The 16,760-nt window shown below is 37.7% G+C and overlaps 1 pseudogene; it reads left to right on the top strand.

The window, feature by feature from the left end:
- Window positions 1–598: 598 nt before the first annotated feature.
- LOC113037885 (runt-related transcription factor 2-like) lies at window positions 599–10,945 on the top strand (annotated as a pseudogene).
- The last annotated feature ends 5,815 nt before the right edge of the window (window positions 10,946–16,760 follow it).

The following is a 16,760-nucleotide window of genomic DNA, read 5'->3' as shown; positions in this document are numbered from 1 at the left end:
GCATTTAACCCATGCGAAATGTACACACACAGAGCAGTTGAACACACAGCACACACACACTGTGAGCACACACCCGGAGCAGTGGGCAGCATTTATGCTGCAGCACCCGGGGGCAGTTGGGGGTTCAATGCCATCCTCAAGGGCACCGAAGTCGTGATATTGAAGGTGGAGAGAGAGCTGTTCATGCACCCCCCACCTACAATTCCGTCCGGCCGTGACTCGAACTCACAACCCTTCGATTGGGAGTCCATCGCTCTAACCATTAGGCCTTGACTTCCCAACTTTAGCCTCTTGATGTTGTTGTAATTAATCAGTTTCCCAGGCAATGCTAATTTACTAACATGGCATGTTTCTTATGTTCCTGTTTTAATGATATAAATCTGCACATTTGCAAATCCACATGAATGAAGAAAATTATCCTTTAAGTCGCCGCTAACCTGTCAGTCAGAATTGTTGTTTCTGTTAAGAACAAACGATTAACGTTAGTCATCCTCCCAAGCATTTCAGCATATCTGGTGTCTGTCACTGTTACAGTAATGTCTATTCGTCTCAGCAAAAAGTCGGTTATTCTGAGCTGAAATCGCACACTGCAACATGAATGGACAAGTGGAAACCGAGTGTGGACAGCCTAGGGCAGTGCGTTGTGTCACGTGAGAGAACAGGATATCACCTGTCCTATATTACTGCTCTGAGAGCGCATGTCCTGTACTCTGGCTCCTGTTACTGTACCGTGTGCAAGCCAAGTGACTCAATCTGAGAAGGAATGAACCGTATTTTGTTTGACTTTAGCGATTATTTGCCTGCTTTTAAAACTGATACTGTGGCATGACAGAAAGCTTGAATTAATGAAGCATGAAATATGTCATCTCAGACAAACATTTGAGAATGCCTTCATTTAAATGCTTTTGCTCAAGGGATCACATTGTATTTGCTTACCACACAAGACTTTATATGAGAACATACATATATAAATAGAACAGTTGAATTGTCAGTTTTAATTAAGTTAATGACAGGTTTATACTGATTAATTAACATATGTGACCCCCGGACCTCAAAACCATAAGTCATAGGTTTTTCGAAATTAGATTTATACATAATTTAACGGCTGGATGAATAAGCTTTCCATTGATGTATGGTTTGTTAGGATAGGACAATATTTGGTATAATATACCAAAATTTACGAATAACTATTTGAAATTGTAATATAGTTACAGTAGGAAATTTACAAAATATCTTCATGGAACATGATCTTTACTTAATATCCTAATGAATTTTTGGCATACAAAAGAAAGCCTATAATTTGACCCATATGATGGGTCTTAGAGATGCGATGGACCCGCGTTTGGCGTGTTATGCCCCATAATACTAATCTTGTTGCTCGTTATAATAGCATACGTTTTTTGTAAAGATGCGAATGAAAACAACTCACCTGTCGAGTAAAACACAAAGATAGATCAGCAATTCTGATCAGCAATTCTGTTCTAGTTGAAGTTTGTCGCGAAGCTCTCTCCGATATTGATCCTCACTCTTTCTCTTCTTGTCCCAAACCTCTTCTTGGTTCGTTTTGGGTTGGGCCCGGTATGCTTACGTTTACAGGAGCTGTCCTTGTCAACAGAACCAGCGGCAGACTGTAAACAGTAATTATGTTCCATAAATAAGTAACACAATCGACGTGGCAAAAAGACGTGGCAGATTCAGACGGGATTAAAATCACCAAGTATGTCTGCGAAACGCAGATTTCTCTAACGACCCCCTGTAAAACTAGTCCCGTCCGAATAGGGCTTAAGTCACACCTGAGTATAAGTCGCATCAGTCCAAAAAGACATCATGACGAGGAAAAAAAACATATATAAGTCACACTGAACTATATTTTGCATTTATTTAGAACCAAGAACCAAGAGTTCACATTACCATCTACAACTGAGAGAGGGCGCTCTGTTTTTCAGTGTAGACTACAGGTGCACTGAGCAGCATAGAGCGCCCTCTCGCAGCTGTAGACGGTAATGTGAACTCTTAGTTCATTTCTCTTGGTTCATGTGAAATTAATTTTGATAAATAAGTCGCACCTGACTATAAAAAGCAGGACCAGCCAAACTATGAAAAAAAGTGTGACTTTAGTCCGGAAAACATGGTATATATATCGCTGCACTGATGCAGACACAATGCTCCTGGAACGCACTGACGGACCGCAACCGCATGAACGCTGGAATCCGTTAACATGTGTGCGTAAAAAAATACGAAACGCATACGCACAGCAGACGGATTATGTATTAAACAGGCGTAAGGTTGTTTGCACCTTGTGCAATGTGAAATTAGTTTACAGCTTTCTCAAGCACTTTGTGATGCATTTGGAAACAAGAGATGAGCCCTGGTCTAATGCACGCACCTGGCTTGAGAAACCCGTTCTAAAAGACTTACTTTTAGTCATTATTTTATTTGGGTAGCACACATATTCTGAATGCCTTTGGCAGAATTCAAATGTGTGTGTATGTATGTATGTATATACTGTCATATATCATATAGGTTTTGAACCAACATGCAAGTAAATGTTTGACAGAGTTTGCATCTTTGGGTGGACTATGCCTTTAACTACTTTGCTTTCTTTTCTTTTGTACATTTTAGATCCACGCCAGGCTCAGTCTTCCCCCACCTTGGTCATAATGACCAGACGTACCCATCCTTACCTGAGTCCCATGGCCTCCCCGTCTGTGCACTCCACAACCCCGCTCTCATCCAGCCGGGCCACAGGGCTGCCCTCCATCAGCGATGTGCCCAGACGCCTCCCAGGTAACCTCCAGCCTCAGCCCTACAGCAGGTGCGCCCCCTACCCCTTGCGTCAGACACTGCAGTGGGCAGCGGGGAGGTCACATGTTTTATGGTGGTTTTGCACATTTTAGAAAGATGGGGATTTGTGTGAATACTGCAGCTTTGTTTATACAACTTTTGAATGATATTTGAAAATCATAAGGTGAATTTTCTACTGAGAGATATTTACAGTTTTTAAATTAAATCTCAAATCTAATTTTTTAAATAACTTTTCTCATAAAATGAACTTTACCAAATTTCATCATTTAAATGGCACTGGAGTTTGGTGATTGAGCTGAATTTGAACCTCATTTGCAGATAAAGAATCACAGTAACTATAATGTTATTGTTAAATTAATGTTATATATTCATGCTGACACAACCATTTCAACATTTTTTTTTATGTGCCACCAAGCAGAATTGCAAAAAATTTAAAATAATAACAAATTTCAAACAGGTTTTCTAAAAAAACTACCTTTTTTAAAAGAAAATGCACACTTTAATTTTAACCAGCTTGTTTTTAATTTAAATTCTGCCATAAAAGATAATAGATTATGCTAATGTATTCTATACAAGCTCTTGACAAAAGTGTACAAAAGTGCTCCAAATATTTTTGGGAATTTGCTCCTTATGTGTTGGATGACTGTTCAGTCAGATTTTTTTGGGAGGGCTATTTTCTGAAATGATAATTTTTCTGTAATGGTTTGTCAGTCATATTTAACAAACCATAGCATTACATTTCAGTGTCATAATTCATTAGAACAGTCTCAAATTTGCTCGATTTTTATTAGCTAATAGTGCTATACATGTAAACGGAGACTGTTTTTAAAATTGGACTGCACCATGCGAGTATTTTTAAAACTCGTGGGGGAGAGAAAAAAGGTTTCCTTTGCTCCTCTTTCCATGGCTTTGATCCTGCATAGTATATTGTTAATAACAGACCAAGACATAATAACAGGCCAGTGGCGGGCAAATAAAGCCGCTTTATAGCGTTACGCTTCCCAGAGAACCTTTTGGGGTGTGGAAGGCCAACTCGGTTGCCCGACTTGCACCCCATAAGCTAATTTGTCCTTGTGTGCCCCTGCAACACACCCAGAAATGTCACCTTTAAAGAATAAATGTAGACAGACTAGTTTCCATTTCCAAACACCTGTTTGATTCAGTGCCAAGTAAGTGTTTTCATTCTCTCTCTTTTACTGCCATACTACACCCTCATCCATTCCTGAGAAACCAGGAGAGGCTTAAAGTGATTAAACAAGAATCTCCCTCACCTGAGTGCTGGCTGTCAGCTTCTGGATGCCTGCCACCCGCCTGTCGTGTTTAATTAGTTTAGGTATATCATCTTTTCATTTGATCCCAGCGCATGAGCTTTTGTTAATAATAGGTTTTGTGTGAGATAAGGACACAGCTCTTTGATGTCTCCTCCAAATTAACTGTAAGAGTAAACAAAGCAAATATGCATTGTTGTTGTCTATTGCAGATACAAAACTCTGCAGAGTATTAGTCTTTGCAACATTTTGTTTTGCGTAGTGGTAATATACTTCTGTTCTCAAGGGGGCGATAGAGATACCTCAATGTTTGTGCTATTAAACTTGAATTATTGTTATTCAGATCATGTCAGCTTTAAAGGTAAAATGTGTAATTTATTTCTGTGAGCAAGCAAATTTGCAAAAATAACTTATTCAAACATTTCCGGGGGAAAAATTTCTTCTCTTCAAACTGCTCCTCTGCCATAACAGTATTAGACCTGAAAGAGAAAACTATTTGTAAATCACAACTATAGCAGCACTTGACAGAAAAAACTTTTTGCATTCAGTGTTATTTTAGTCTTATGTATTGTCATAGGTTTTCTTTATATTTTGTATTAACTGTTTTATATTTATATTGTCATTTAGCATGTCCTATTTAATATTTAATTTACATTTTTAATATAAATGTTTAGTTTAATGTGCTTTGTCATTTATTAGTTTAGTTTAGAAAATATTTCTAAGTAGTTCTAATAATTCTATATAATTAAATATTTATTGTAAACATCTAAATAAATTCTAAATATATAAAAACATTTTTTTTTTTATAGTTTTAGCTTTAGCAATACTGGTTGCAATATGAATTATAAGTCTGATTCATTTCCCCCAAAAAAGTGAAATTGAGTTTGAAGCATATGTGTTTATGTACTTGCCTGCCAAATTTAGAAAGTTATAGGTTTAGCTTTAGCATTGTAGCATACAAAAGAGTAAAAACTACTGCACTGTGTTGCATGGTGACATCATTCCTCATGTAGACATGACTTAAACTTCTAAATTAGCCATAATTGTTTGGTTCACCTGCATCCAAATCAGTCTTGCCAAATAAATCATTAGTTTTACAGACATAGCATCTGTTCTCAAGACCAGCGCCATCTCGTCTATGGATTTTTGGTGACTAGCAGAGAATGTATGTAAATAACTTTTTTGCTTTTATCATTCAGTCTCTTATTCAGAGCACAGGCACTCTGTATAGCCCGGGGTGAGAGAACCATTATCGTCAGATGCTCAAACCAAAGATTTTAAATATGAGAGAAAAGGGGATGGGTGTAGAGGGGAAAGGGAAACTAGCGATAGCGACAAGCTGTGCCTCCACAAATCACCCACATTTAACCATGCCACCCAGTCGGCCCGCAGACATGGTGACAAGAAAGACGCCGTGTGATTTATGAAAACAGCTCCGCGCCAGGGAGGCGAGGCTGTTTCTTTTTGTTCCTCTACCCCTTGGCACTAGCGCTAGCTACAGACCATTAGTGGTTTCTGATTTTTGGAGGGGAATAAAGAATATGTTAAGGACAGAAGGGCAAATGGACAGTTTTTGCCTGGGTTTATAATGCTGAAGATACCAGGAGCCCACAAAAGTGCAGACGTCTGTCTCTCTCACTACAATGCTGCTTTGCGCCCCTCCTAAACGTTTCCAAATGTGTGACCGATTATGCATCCTAGTTGTGTTTTATGTGCGGCAACCAATGCAGATGCACACACACAATTTAAACATGCACACAGCATACAGAGGCATAGAAATACCCCGGAGACACAAATGAACTGAGACATATAACCGCACACATGAATACACATACACATGAACTTGTCATTGACAAAGAGGAAAAACCACAATGAAGTGAAGCCAACTAATCGATATACTGTCCTCCTCTGCATGTCTCTAAATTAAAGTTAATTGTGTTTTTTTTAATAGTTACATTCTGTAATTTAAATCTGTTTTTCTTTTTTATTAATTTAGTTTAAAATGCACTGGATTTGTGAAATTTTGATGTTGAAATTTTATATTTTATACATATTTTATAAGAAATTAATACATTTGTTCAGAAAGTATCAAATTAAATTGATCAAAAGTGGCAGTTATACATTTATAATGTTAAAAAATATTTATTTTTTAAATAAATGCTTTTAGTTAGAACTTTTGATCATGTGACACTGAAGACTTGGAGTGATGATGCTAAAAATTCAGCATTGCCACCACAGGAATAAATAAAATTTTAAATTATATCCAAATAGAAAACAGTTTAAATTGTAATAAATATATCAGTTTTTATTGTGTTTTTATTAAAAATAATAATAATAAATGTCACATAATAAAAAAATAACTCTTGGGTCAGTTGCATAAACTGCTTATTCTATCTTAAGTTATTCATATTTTTTTTTCTTCAAGACTGTTCATAACTCTTTAAATGGTTAGTTTCACCCAAAATGATAATTAGCCCATAAATTACTCACCCTCAAGTCATCCTGGGTGTATGACTTTCTTCTTTGAGATGAATCCAGTCAGAGTTATATTAAAACTTTTCTTTGATCTTTCAAGCTGTTTCATGGCACTCAGTGGGTGTTGCATGCATCAGTCCAAAAGAAATTAAATAAAAAGTGCCTATCCATTAAAAAAGGGTCTCACACAACTCCAGGGGGTAAACAAAGGCCTCCTGTAGCAAATCGATGCGTTTTTGTAAGAAAAATATCCATATTCAAAACGTAATAATCACTTTAATGTAGCTTGCACCAACGGTTGTACACGGAAGCAACTCTGGGCTGTTGACGTATGAGGTCAGCATTGTGCATGTGTAACCCCTCTCACCCGGGTCTTCTCCGCCGCTCTTCGCACTCGCTCCGAGCGGGGCTCCGGCATGGGAGGTGGACGCACTAACAAGGAGGCTAAATGGCTACAGCCACTAGCGTCTGTCACTAGTGCGTCTCTTGAGATCAGGGAGTGAGGTTTACCTGCACAGCACTACTTGCTGGCCTCCGTTACACTCACCCCCCTAAACCTCACTCCCATCCGGGTCACGGCACTAATGTAACCCCTCTCACCCGGGTCTTCTCCGCCGCTCCTCAAGGAGGCTAAATGGCTACAGCTACTAGCGTCTGTCACTAGTGCGTCCGTTACACATGCACCAGTGAGTCTCATGAAAACTATGGTTTGTTAACAGGAGCAAAGGAAGCAAGTTTCCTTACTTAGCAAAGAAAAACTAGTCTTCTCTTGGCTTATATCGAAATCCTCTTATACTTTTCTTTACAAATCCTCGTTTTGTACTTCTGATTAGTAACTTTTTTTATTTTGTTTTCTCCACTGCACTTTCGTGTTTGTCACTTCTGAGTGGCGCATGCGCAAAAACTGACCTCATACATCATTCCCCCGGAGCTGTTTCATTTACAACTGTGAGCGCAAGCTAGATTAAAGTGATTATTATGTTTTAAAAATGTATATTTTTCTGACAAAAACTCATCGTTTCGCTACAAAAGGCCGTTGTTTACCCCCTGGAGTCCTGAGAGACACTTTTTTTTTTGTGGATGGGCACCTTTTATTTAACGTCTTTTGGACTAAAGCATGCCACAACTGCTGAGTGCCATGAAACAGCTTGAAAACACAATTTTAACTCCAACTGGATTCGTCTGAGAGAAGAATGTCATATACACATAGGATGACTTGAAGATGAGTAATTTATGGACTAATTTACATTTTTGGGTGAACTAACCCTTTAAATTTAGTAATAAAAGGAAGATTGGCCTAAGTTGAATCCAAAAAGTAAGACTAATTACCACATGATTTCTAGTTGGTCACACTAGTTTTTAAAACTCAGTTTTAACATAGTGGCTATATTCATGCACTTAGCTAAACAGTGTTGTAGTTAAATGAAGAGGTTGTTGTCATGATTGTTCATTACTGGAATTTCTGTTTTCAGATTCTTCCATACGTCTATAAAAAGTAACCTCAATCTTTGTTTTTTTGTAGGTTCGACAGATTTGAGTCCTTTTCCTGGCCAGTTTGAGCGTCAGTTCCCCACTTTCTCATCACTCACCGAGAGCCGATTTTCCAGTCCCAGAATGCACTACCCGGCCACCTTCACATACACGCCCACCCCGTCACCACCGGTATGTCACTTGGCAGTGCTCACTACCACACCTACCTTCCCCCGCCGTACCCCGGCTCCACCCAGAGCCAAAGTGGACCCTTCCAGAGCAGCAGCACACCTTATCTCTACTACGGCGCCTCCTCGGGCTCCTACCAGTTCTCTATGGTTCCCGGAGGAGACCGATCGCCCACTCGGATGATGCCACCTTGTACTAGCGCATCCACAGGAACCAGCCTGGTCAACCCCAACCTCCCGGTCCAGGCCGATGGAGGTGGGGGGGTGGAGGGAGATGGAAGTCATAGCAACTCCCCCACTCTTCTCAATCCTGCTGGTAGAATGGATGAAGGCGTGTGGCGGCCATATTGAACAGACAATTATATAAACATGGAACCTTCAAACAAACAGCATGGTTTTAAAGCACAAACCTTCCTAGGATGCTCATCCTGTCTCGCTGAACTACATTCCCTCGCTAACATAAGTATTTATGAGCCTGTTGAAAGGGAATTATTTTTTACATTGGACTTTGTTGTTGTAATACATTATTCTGGACCTTTTGACCTCTGGGATTCATTGTCATAGGATGGATTATTTGGAATTGAAGGAATAGAGATGGATCGAGAATTTCATTATCATTATGTTATTATTTACTTGTCTTGGCATGTTTATAATATATCATTTAAAGCACTGAACAACATCTGCATGACAGTTTGTGATCAAATATCTCTTTTTGTGCTTTTTTTAACTTAAGCATTTAAGTTATATGTATTTGACAAAAGTAACTTATAAAGCCGTAGATTGATTAATGTATTTGGAACTTGAGTCATAGAGGGAATATTTTTGTAAAGCATCTATGTTCAAGTTAATGCAACTAATTTAGGGTAATTTAAATTTCTGTGCCTTAATTGATCACACAAAGTTGTACGTTTAAGTCAATTGCGTTTCAAACGAAATAGGGGCTCTGTGTCTAAGTACACTACATTTGTAAGCAGTTAATGTTGCTTGATGCTAAGTGCTTTTTCACTGTTTTAAAGCTTTTAACCAAAGAAACAGACACGGATGCTTGAAAGTGTTTGCCAGTGTGCTACATCAAGCTTTCTTTGAGTAGCGTGCATGTGCTGGGATAATTTATTTAGCTTTTATGTTGCTTAATCAAATGCGGCTGGGAAAGGTTTCCAGTGGGGAATATTGAAGGTTCTGGATGTATCGTACACGGATATTGTTTTCCTGATAACTGGAGCAATTCATATCCTCAAAAAAGAGGGGTAATGCACTCAGTTATAGCACTATATTACCCATTGCAACAATGCAGCAGGAGTACATTCTTTTTTTTATTATAATTTTTTTTATAGTATTTAAACATTCAAAGTTTGGGATCAGTAATCCTTTTAGGAAATTAATATTCTGCAAAGATGCATTAAATTGATAAAAAATGACAGTAGAGACATTAACATGGATAAAAAAAATAATAATCTATTTTAAACTTAAAGCTGTTGTTTTTTATTCTTCAAAGAATCCTTGAAAGAGAAATGTATCAGTGTCTACAAAACATATGAAAATGTGTTAAAAATGTCAACTGTTTTCAATCATTATAAATGTTAGAAACATTAATAATAATAAAAATAATAATAATACATTGTGGAGCAGAAAATCTGCATATTAGAATGATATCTGAATGATCATGTGACACTGAAGACTGGAGAAATGATGCTGAAAATACAGCTTTGCATCACATAAAGTACATTTTAAAATATGTTCAGAAAGAAAAATATTATGTGATATTTCACAACATTACTGTTTTTTCTCTATCTTCATAAAATTAATGCAGCATACATTTTTCTTTTCTTTTTTTTATTCCAAAAACATTTTTTTTTAAATCTTACTGAGCCCAAACTTTTGATCGGTTGTGTAGATACATTTTATTCCATTGATGTGGTGGTACATTGTCAGTTATGTTAATGAAAATCTTCATTATCGGCTTTTATCCTTCGTTCACCAGTCATCAACAGATTGATTTACCCAACTGCAATCGTCTGACAGAGTTATATTTATTGAGTGCCTTACAGTTGGAACTAAACAGACCTCACCAAACAACCGAAAGCTTTCCTTGAAGCAGTGCTTTTTATACGGCTTGTAAAGCCCATATTTAAGCAATTAAATTAAAATAAACCAAAGCTCTTAGTTTGAGTTGGATGTATTTCTGACCTTCTTTACCTTAACATTGGTCCAGTATTGCATTTCTGGCAGGACTAGTCATGGTTCTTTTTGGCTGCTTTTAATCAGGGCCGTTGCTTGAATTCATCACAGGATCCAAGTCAGCATTCCCTGTTATCCCATCCTGACGGCAAAACGGCTTTAAATCAGGACGTCTACCTATAGATCGAAATAGCTGTGAGTGTGTACGAAATGTTTACAACGTTCAGAGACCATGTTGTATATTACAGGAGGTAAATACACCACCCTAGTTTTGTTGAATTATTATCTCATTTCTCCTTTTGTAAATTAGTAGTATTTATCTGACAGGTTAACTTGTAGCAAATTTGTCTGGTTCTTGCATGCTTTATTTCCTTTGCACAACTGTGTTTAAATTATCTGGCTTTTCTTCCCTGTGAAGCCTGTTCTCTTTTATCCACGGATAGAAAAAGGGTTTAAGGGAAATTATCATGACAACAGTGAAAGAAATTGGCTTTTTTGATTGTTGTATGTTGTTATAATAGTTTTCTTTGTAAGAGAAATAAAAAGAAATTTTTGCAATGATCTCGTCCATCTCGAAAATAGTATTCTATCATAGTTTCCTGGCATTACTTTGTTCCTCTTTAAATATATCATCTCCGTCATTAAACTTTCTCCTCTGTCTCTTTTCCTCTGTTTGACGTTGATTAAAAGTCACATTGGGGCTTTAGGGAAGACTAATGGCCAGAAGTCCATGCACCGGGTTGTTCCATTTACAGTATTGTTCAAAATAATAGCAGTACAATGTGACTAACCAGAATAATCAAGGTTTTTAGTATATTTTTTATTGCTACGTGGCAAACAAGTTACCAGTAGGTTCAGTAGATTGTCAGAAAACAAACAAGACCCAGCATTCATGATATGCACGCTCTTAAGGCTGTGACATTGGGCAATTAGTTGAAAGGGGTGTGTTCAAAAAAATAGCAGTGTCTACCTCTGACTGTACAAACTCAAAACTATTTTGTACAAACATTTTTTTTTTCTGGGATTTAGCAATCCTGTGAATCACTAAACTAATATTTAGTTGTATGACCACAGTTTTTTAAAACTGCTTGACATCTGGGTGGCATGGAGTCAACCAACTTGTGGCACCTCTCAGCTGTTATTCCACTCCATGATTCTTTAACAACATTCCACAATTCATTCACATTTCTTGGTTTTGCTTCAGAAACAGCATTTTTGATATCACCCCACAAGTTCTCAATTGGATTAAGGTCTGGTGATTGGGCTGGCCACTCCATAACATTAATTTTGTTGGTTTGGAACCAAGACTTTGCCCGTTTACTAGTGTGTTGTGGGTCATTGTCTTGTTGAAACAACCATTTCAAGGGCATGTCCTCTTCAGCATAGGGCAACATGACCTCTTCAAGTATTTTAACATATGCAAACTGATCCATGATCCCTGGTATGCGATAAATAGGCCCAACACCATAGTAGGAGAAACATGCCCATATCATGATGCTTGCACCTCCATGCTTCACGGTCTTCACTGTGTACTGTGGCTTGAATTCAGAGTTTGGGGGTCGTCTCACAAACTGCCTGTGGCCCTTGGACCCAAAAAGAAAAATTTTACTCTCATCAGTCCACAAAATGTTCCTCCATTTCTCTTTAGGCCAGTTGATGTGTTCTTTGGCAAATTGTAACCTCTTCTGCACATGCCTTTTTTTTAACAGAGGGACTTTGCGGGGGATTCTTGAAAATAGATTAGCTTCACACAGACGTCTTCTAACTGTCACAGTACTTACAGGTAACTCCAGACTGTCTTTGATCATCCTGGAGGTGATCATTGGCTGAGCCTTTGCCATTCTGGTTATTCTTCTATCCATTTTGATGGTTGTCTTCCGTTTTCTTCCACGTCTCTCTGGTTTTGCTCTCCATTTTAAGGCATTGGAGATCATTTTAGCTGAACAGCCTATCATTTTTTGCACCTCTTTATAGGTTTTCCCCTCTCTAATCAACTTTTTATTCAAAGTACGCTGTTCTTCTGAACAATGTCTTGAACGACCCATTTTCCTCAGCTTTCAAATGCATGTTCAACAAGTGTTGGCTTCATCCTTAAATAGGGGCCACCTGATTCACACCTGTTTCTTCACAAAATTGATGACCTCAGTGATTGAATGCCACACTGCTATTTTTTTGAACACACCCCTTTCAACTAATTCAACTAATTGCCCAATTGCACAGCCTTAAGAGCGTGCATATCATGAATGCTGGGTCTCATTTGTTTTCTTAGAATCTACTGAACCTACTGGTAACTTGTTTGCCACGTTGCAATAAAAAAATATACGAAAAACCTTGATTATTCTGGTTAGTCACATTGTACTGCTATTATTTTGAACAATACTGTACATACAGTTTCATTGCCTTATCAATGAACCTTGAAGATACCTGGACGGAGATGAAAGCTGGGAAGCAGCTCAGGGATTGTGCACTACTGTAGAAGAGAACGCACTGACTTGGACTGAAGTCTGGATCAACATTTGCTTTGGATGGTCCTGGAAGCGCACGGCTGGCCTCAGTGCTGCGTCTGTGTGTCTCTGGTACTGATGTCTGTTAAATTGGGACTGTTACACATTACTTAAAGACATAACAGGCATAATCAGAGTGTGATCCATCTCCATTTAAACCAGGAGCCTTTCTGGGATTTCAATGAATATGAACTGAGTGGGAAAAGCAAGTTTCAGGTTCACACTTTAGATGTTCCGATCTGCATCCAGCAATTAATAAGCAAGAGATGACAAGGTTCTTGAAGGAATAGTTCACCCAAAACTGAAAATTTGCTTAAGATGTACTCACCCTCATGCCATCCAAGATGTAGATAAATTTGTTTCTTTATCATAATGGATTTGGAGAAATGTAGCATTACATCACTTACTCATTAATGGATCCTCTGCAGTGAATGCGTGCCGTCAGAATGAGAGTCCAAACAGATGATAAAGTCATCACTATAATCCACACCACTCAAGTCAATCAATTATTGCAGTGTAATAAATAAATGCATACATAGATTGAAAGTTATTAAGATGTTTTTAACTTTAAAATATTTAGGCAAAAATACTGGTCCTCTATCCATTACAAGACAAAACAGTTCTAAACAAATTTGTGGGTGGATTTTGATTAGAAAGGACAACAGAGGATTATTTTTTTCACTGGAGGAAGAGTTATTACAGATTATGGACTGATATTTTGGCCATAAACAATGGTTTAAAGTAAAACCCGTTTAATGATGGATTTGTTTCTTACAAACACACAGCTTTTCACGTCACAATACATTAATTGATGGACTGGAGTCATGCGGATTTCTTGTGGAGTATCGTGACATTTTTATCAGCTGTTTGGAATCTCATTCTGACGGCACCCATTCACTGCAGTGGATCTATTTGTGAGCAAGTGATGTAATGCTACATTTCTGCAAAACTGTTTTGATAAAGAAACAAACTCATGCACATCTTGAATGGCCTGAGGGTTGCTAAATTCTCAACACATTTTCATTTTTGAGTGTAGTATTCCCTTAATCTGGATGCATAACAAAGAAATTGTTCAGAATGTTTCTTTGTTTTAAATGTTCACAAAAATCTGTTCTGTATATGTCCAAGTTTAAATTAGATTTTAAATCCAAGGTTTTCAGTGTGCTCTCAGACTTTTAGACCCCACTGTGTATTATTAAATACAGCGGAGTGAAATCTGAAGTAATGTTGAGTGTTTGAGAGGGTGCTGTACCTGATACTGTATTGTTCTTGGTCAAGAAAAACTCCCCCAGATTTTCCCTTTAACATCAATCTTTCAATTACTGTCTTGCCAAGTGAAAAAGGAGAGAGACAGTCCACCCACAAACCAGTCAGCACCTCTGTGTCAAACAACCCAAGACAAACGTAACTCTGCAGACAGTCTGTGTTAAGGCACCAAAGACGAGCCATACTACCAGTGTGGCCACCAATACTGCAAAAAAAAAAAAAAAAATCCATGGAAAATGTTAACACATTTAAAACATAGTACATACCTGAAAATGGCAAAGTCACATAAGTTTAATTTTGTTTTTGTTTTTTCCTACACACCATTAGCACAAATACAGCTCAATTTAGTGAGGTTTATGCATAAAGCTAAATTAAAAATCAAATGAAAATATTTATTCATAAGAACAGTCCGCCCCAAAACTATTATTATATGATCATCATTTATTCAACATAGTTTATTCAAAAATAAATAAAAAGCAACAAATATACAATTACTTCAATTTCAAGTTCATCAGCTTTGAAACAAATTCTACCCATCTGTATAGCAACTTTAGAGAAGTCAATAGTGTCGTTATTCAAATCAATTGAGTTTTACATTTGATTCATTTTTAATCCATAACTGTCAATGTTATAAAGCTCCTCAAAATGAACACATCTTCAAAAGATGCGTTAACGAGGACAATAGTGTGATAGTTCATTTCGGTTTCAAACAAAAAGTGTACGTTTTGTTCTCATCAGGTAGCTTGAGGTTATTTTAGTCAAACGTTTGGTCAACAAAGTCATCTAGGTACTGTTTTTAATGGGATTTAACACCACGAGGAGGTCCAGATACAGTCACATTAGCTCAGCTGCGCCATCTAGTGCTTAAATATCATTGCTGTTTTAATTTAGTTTTTGGGAAGATTGACCCATTACTCAACATGAGTTCTATGCGGTTCTTACAAATTCTTGTTTCACTTCGTTGACATATTAGAGTCAAAGGGTTTAGAGATTTTGGGTATATTTTTCAGCACTCAATATATATCAGAAAATTTAAACATCCAGAAAAAAATAGAAGGAAAAAAACAATTACATCTTAAATTATATATAAACAAACTCCTTTGTCGAAACTTTAAGAATAAAGATTGAAATATAACTGTAACGTTTAGTAAGTGCTATACAGAAGATGCAATTTCTGGTTCAGTACATGAAAAAAATAAACTAATTTTGAGAAAATGGCCTGTGAAGATATGTGATATATTTGAAATACAGATGCAAGATAAAGTGCAATAAAATAAACACTTGCAAGTGTATTTTAGATGTTTTCTTTCCACTAGTCTGAAACAACACATTATGAAACTCTAAAAAGCCCAAAATTGAGTAGAGTATGAAAAAAACTATAGTTTTGCCAATACTGCGTGTTAAGAACCTAAACTTCAGAGCAGTTTTGGTCAAATTACACTCAAATCCGCCAGATGGTAATCAAGGTAGTTGTGGACTGAACGGCTCTGATATCAGTACCATGGACAGCTACCGATGAACAATAGATCTCATTGTTAAATCTATAGGTTTGTGCCAGGAGACTCGAGTTATCTTCCATCTAACCTGTCAAAGGCCGCTCAATACAAGTGAGCGTCTCAGCGAAGATCGACTTGCACATGATGGACAGAGTTCAGCACCATGCCAAAATTTCATGCAAAACGGCCTTTTTCCATTAGATTGAGCCAAACACTAAAATGTGAAATATTTGGAAGGAAACTCCATCTTGAGCCTCAGCCAGTCGCAGAGGAGCAAAGACATGTTTCTCGTCAAAGAAACAGCCCTATAAACCTTTTGAGGTGACTGAGTGTTAATTGAGAACTAATGAACTGGTAATGCTAACCGGTCAAATAATGTTTCCAGAGAGCTCCCACGATGAGTGACATATAGTCCCGGTGACATTATACCTATTATATCTGATACTGTAGTTTGGAAAACGAGGCGCAATCCTGCCCAATGTTGCAAGCCAAACCGTTTTATCGATGCCCAGGTCTGGTACTCATTTAGCCCTGTCTCCAAATATCCCAATGCATGTTATTATATTAATGACAGATTTTATGGTTTATGACTGGAAAGTCAAACTTTCTCGATTTCCTGTGGAGCTTGCGATGATTTATATGGCTGAATGATAAAACGAATTTTCCTGACAGCCGAGGACTTGCGAGAGCTTCTGTGGGTAAAGCCGGGCTCAGGAACAGCAGATTGTGCTCTTATGTGGAGAGATATATCGTATGATGGAGCACCGAGAAGGAAACTCAGCTGTCCCGGTTTCGTACGCAGGCACCAAGTCATGTCCTAAATGAATTAGGGTCCTCTCAGGCGCAACTGTCTCCGCATGCAGCCACATCCTGCCACTACAGGAAGAGCAACATTTCCATACTTGAATGAAAAACTGAAATGACAATCTGTTTTTACTGAGGCTGTAATCACCCTTTCTGCTCACCATATGATTCCATGTTAAAAGCTAATGAAGAAAATCTCTTCTACAGCTCTGGCTTTGATCAATCACTTTTGAGGAAAATAATAATACAGCGGGCTCCATTATTCAAAATGAAATATAACCAAGTAATAAATGTCTCATCCAAAAA

The sequence above is a fragment of the Carassius auratus genome, chromosome 20, assembly GCF_003368295.1.
Source record: "Carassius auratus strain Wakin chromosome 20, ASM336829v1, whole genome shotgun sequence".
NCBI lineage: Eukaryota > Metazoa > Chordata > Actinopteri > Cypriniformes > Cyprinidae > Carassius > Carassius auratus.
The sequence above is the reverse complement of the archived record's forward strand: the minus strand, read 5'-3'. Positions and strand labels throughout refer to the sequence as shown.